Raw genomic sequence first — 5415 nt, forward strand, 5'->3', positions numbered from 1 at the left:
GGATGGTCTGGGACTTGGAAGGAGCATGATTGGAAAATTGGTGATAAGGATGTATGGGGAAGAGGTATGTGGATAGAGCTCTCTGAATGTGCCAAAGGAGTAAAAGTATTTGTGTCTCATGTGAATGCCCACCAAAAGGTGACCTCAGCAAAGAAGAACTTTAACAATCAGGTGGATAGGATGACATGTTCAGTGGAAACTAGCCAATCTTTTTCTCCAGCTATTACTGTCATTGCTCAATGGGCTCATGAACAAAGTGGCCCTGTGGAAGGGATGGAGGTTATGAATGGGCTCAGCAACATGGACTCCCACTTACCAAGGCTGATTTGGCTACTGCCACTGTTGAGTGCCCAATCTGCCAGCAGCAGAGACCAACACTGAGTCCACGATATGGAAACATTCCTCAGGGTGATCAGCCAGCAACCTGGTGGCAGGTTGATTACATTGGACCACTTCCATCATGGAAAGGAGAACATTTTGTTCTTACTGGAATAGATACTTATTCTGGATATGGATTCGACTTCCCTGCATGCAATGCTTCTGCCAAAACCATCATCCATGGACTTGCAGAATCCCATATCCACTGTCATGGTATCCCACACAGCACTGCTTCAGATCAAGGGATTCACTTCACAGCAAATGAAGTATAGCAATAGGATTATGCTCATGGAATTCACTAGTCTTACTATATTCCCTATCATCCTGAAGCAGGTGGTTTGATAAAATGATGGAATGGCCTCCTGAAAACACAATTACACTGCCAGCTAGCTAGGTGGCAATACCTTGAAGGTTTGGGGCAATGTTCTCCAGGAGGCTGCATATGCTCTAAACCAGTGTCCAATATATCGTTCTGTTTCTCCAATAGCCAGGATCCATGGGTCCAGGAAGCAAGGAGTGGAAACAGGAGTGGTACCACTTACTATTACCCCTAGTGACCCACTCAAAAAATTTTTGCTTCCTGTTCCTGCTACCCTATGCTCTGTGGGTCTGGAGATCTTAGTCCCAAAGAAAGGACCACTCCCACATGGAGACACAATACTGATTGCATTGAACGGGAAATTAAGAATGCTACCCAGCCATTTTGGCTTCATCATGCCTCTGGATCAGCAGACAAAGAAGGGCATTATTGTACTATGTGGTGTGAAAGATCCTGATTACCTAAGGGGAAATTCGTCTGACATTACATAAAGGAGGTAAAAAAGAATATGTCTGGAATACAGGAGATTCTTTAGGACGTCTCTTAGTACTACCATGCCCTGTGATTAAAGTCAATGGAAAATTACAGCAACCCAATTCTGATATAACTGCTAATGGCCCAGACCCTTCAGGAATGAAGGTGTGGGCCACCCCACCAGACAAATAATGTTGGCTGTTATTTTTTGTAGAAACCCATAATTATGTTGAGAAGTTTCCATTCTATTCCTCTTTGGCTGAGAGTTTTTATCAAGAATTGGTTTTGGACTTTACCAAAAGCCTTTTCTGCTATGATTGATATGATCATGTGGTTCTATTCTTTTGTTTTATTTATGTAGTATAGTACATTGATTGTTTTTCTAATGTCGAACCATCCTCACATACCTGGTATGAATCCCACTTGGTCGTGATGCATTATTTATTGTCAGATTATATTGGCTAGGATTCTGGCTTCTGTTGGGGATTTTTGCATCTATGTTCATAAGGAATATTGGTCTGTAATTTTCTTTGTCAGTTGTGTCTTGGTCTGATTTTAGTATCAGGGTTATGCTTGCTTCATGAAATGAATTTGGCAGTATGTTCCCCTTTTCTACGTTCTGGAATAGTGTGAGTAGAACTGGTGTCAGATCTTTCCTGAATATTTGGTTGCATTCTCCAGTGAAGTTGTCTGGCCTAGCACTTTTTTGTTGATAGTTTTTTATGACATGTTTAATTTCTTCTTTTTTTACGTGTTTGTTCAAATTTGAACAGTCTATGTTAGTTTAGGTAGGTCATGAAATTTCTAGAAATTTGTTCATTTCATCTAGGTTTTCAAATTTATTGAAGTACAGATTATCATGATATTCTGTTATTATCCTTTTTATTTCTTTTGGTACTATTGTGAGATTGCCCATTTCACTTCATATTCATGTTATTAGTATATTCTCTCTTTTTCCCCTTATTTAAATTTTCCAGGGGTTTGTCAACTTTGTGAATCTTTTCAGAGAATCAATTTCTAGTCTTATTGATTCTTTCTATTGTTTGTGTATTTTCTGTTTCATTTATCACTGCTCAAATCTTTATTACTTCTGGAGACTATAAGCTTTTTTGCTACTCTTTTTATAATTGATGGAATTTTGTTGTTAAGGTATTGATTTAGGCTCTTTCTCCTTTTTTGATGTGTGCATTTATTGCTATAAGTTGATTTCTGAGTACTGCTTTTGCTGTGTCCCAAAGGTTTGGTATGCTGTCTTTTCATTCTTATTTCATTCAAGGATTTATTATTATTATTATTGTTGTTGTTGTTGTTATTTCACATGTTATTTCTTCTGTTGTTCAGTAGTTTTTAAGGGTGTTGTTCTGTGTCCAAATATTTAATTTTCCCACCGGATCTTCCTACTATTGATTTCTAATTTCATAGTGCTGTAATTGGAGAAGACGCTCTGTATGTTTTTCAATTTGTGGAGAATGTAGCCAAACATATGGTCTCTTCTGCAAAATAATGGATGTGCACTGGAAAATAATGTGTATTGTGACTTTGTTGGGCGGAGTGTTCTGTATATATCTATGAGTTCAAGAAGGTTGATTATGTTGTTGAAATCTGTTTCTTTCCTGAGTTTTTATCTAGTTATGTCCTTCATCAAAAGTGGTGTGTTAAAATCTGCTATCGTTATTGTGGAGTTTTCTACTTCTCTTTTCAATTCTGTAAATGTTTGCTTTATGTATTTTGGGGTTTTTCATTTTGTACATAGATAAGAATCTGGATAATTACTCCTTCTGGATTGACACTTTAATCATTATAAAATGTCCTTTTTTGTCCTTTATGCTGCTTTTTCCATTTCAGCAGAAATTAATAATGGATCAACTGAAGAATGAATCAGTGAATTTGAAGACAAATCCCATGGCATCAGTTTATATAAGGAAAAATCAGAAAAAGAAGATGAGGGAAAAAAAAGAAAGCCTATTAATTATGTGAAACACTACCAAGTGGAAAATTTTATATGTGATCAGAAGTCCAGAACAGGGGGAGGCCGAAAAAAAAAAAAAAAAGTCAATTTGGGTATCTTCAAAGGATTGAGAGACAGTCCAAAGAAAACACAGAAAAAAACCTACAATAATTCTGGAAGAAAATACAAGAACAAAATGACAAAATAAATGAAAAATTAGAAATGATTCTAAATCTACATAGAAATCCAGAAGATTGACACAAAACTGTCAGAAATAGACAGCACATTGGAAGGGCAAAGGAGTGGAATTGATGCAATGGAAGACAGAGTTAATGAGATTGAAGACAAATACCTGAATACTTCTTTGGAAAGGGATCAATCAGAAAAAAAAGATCAAAACAAAATGAAGAAAGCCTGAGGTTCATGTGGCACACCATCAAGAGGAATAACCTATATGTCATTGGAATTCCAGAACAGGAAGAGAAAAAGAAAACTACTGAGAAAACTGTCCAAGATTTATTGGAGGAGAACTTCCGTGATATGATGAAAGATGGGAATATAACCACTCAGGAAGTCCAACAAACCCCAAACGGGATAGACCCCAAAAGAAAATCACCAAGACATATCATCATCAAGCTCATCAAAACCAAAGACAAAGAATGAATGCTGAAAGCAACACAGGAAGAACAAAAAGTTAATTACAAAGGACATCCAGTAATAATAAGCTCTGATTTCTCAGCAGAAACCCTGCAAGAAAGAAGGCATTGGGATGGTATATATAAAACCCTGAAAGAGAAAAATTTTCAACCAAGAAGTATATACCCAGCAAAATTGTACCTCAAATATGATGATGAAATTAGGAGATTTCCAGATAAGCAGAAGCTAAGGGAATTTGTTAAAACCATATCAACCTTACAAGAGATGCTAAAGGGATTCCTTTCAACAGAGAACCAAAAATAGCAAATAACAACCAACCATTAATACACAAGATGACATAACCCAGAAACCACAGCTATGGACATATCCAAAGTATAATGAGCTTAGTGTTGTTGTTGTTGTTATGTGCCGTTGAGTTGGACCCAACCCATAGCAACCCCTCCTTGGTTTGCCGAGGCAGTATCAATACAGAAGTAGATTGTCCGATGAACTTACAAGATTGTAAACAGAGACATAAATTGGCAAGTGAGGACAACTACAAACAAAAAGTGGGAAAAGACTGTGTAGTCACAGAACTTCTAAATGGTGAGGAAGTTAAGAGAGTTGCAAGATAGAATGGACTGTTCTAAACTTGGGGATAAAATTATAAATCATAGGCTAACCTCAAACAAAAATGACAAATCTTCATATCACAGTAAAAAACAGGACAAGCACAAATATTCAGCATATACTAAAACAACAGCAACAAAGGAAATGATAACATGATTCGTAAACATAATGAGCTCAGCAAAGAAATAATATAAAACAAAGAAACTAGGGACACCATGAAAAAACACATAACAAAATGATAGCAAGCAATTCATACTTGTCAATAATTACACTGAATGTTAATGAATTAAATGCACCACTCAAGAGATAGAGAGTTGATTGGATAAGAAAATAAAACTCATCAATATGCTGCCTACAAGAAACACACCTTACAAATAAAGACAAAAATAGACTAAAAATCAAAGTGTGGAAAAAGATATATCAAGCAAATGGCAACTGTAAGAGAGCAGGAGTGGCAATATTACTTTCTAATCAAATTGACTTTAAGACAAAAACCACCATACGAGACAAAGAAGGACATTATATAATGATTAAAGGATCAACTGAACATGAAGATATAACCATGATAAATATATATGGACCTAATGAAAGAGCCCCAGAATACATAAATCAGACTTTAGAAGAGTTGAAAAGCCAAATAGATGACTCCACCATAATAGTGGGAGACTTTAATACACCAGTTTCACTGAAAGATAGAACAACGGGGAAGAAACTCAACAAAGATGTAGGAGAGCTAAACAATACAATACACCAACTTGGCCTTATAGACATTTACAGAGTACTTCACCCAACAGCAGCACAATATACATTCTTCTCCAGTGCACATGGAACATTTTCCATGATAGACCGTCTGTTAGGCCATAAAGCAAGCCTTAAAATCTTTTAAAACAGAGAGGTTCTGGCAAGAAGGCAGACTAGGCAGAAAGACTGCACAGATCCTCTTCAACAAAGAAAAGGGAAACCAATTAACACAGACACAGAAGATAATCTTGGACCCCTGAGCCTTGAAGGGAAGGATATAGAAGTGGAC

Source organism: Orycteropus afer, unplaced genomic scaffold, assembly GCF_000298275.1.
Source record: "Orycteropus afer afer isolate SDZICR_OR568_19922 unplaced genomic scaffold, OryAfe1.0 scaffold00236, whole genome shotgun sequence".
Taxonomy (NCBI): domain Eukaryota; kingdom Metazoa; phylum Chordata; class Mammalia; order Tubulidentata; family Orycteropodidae; genus Orycteropus; species Orycteropus afer.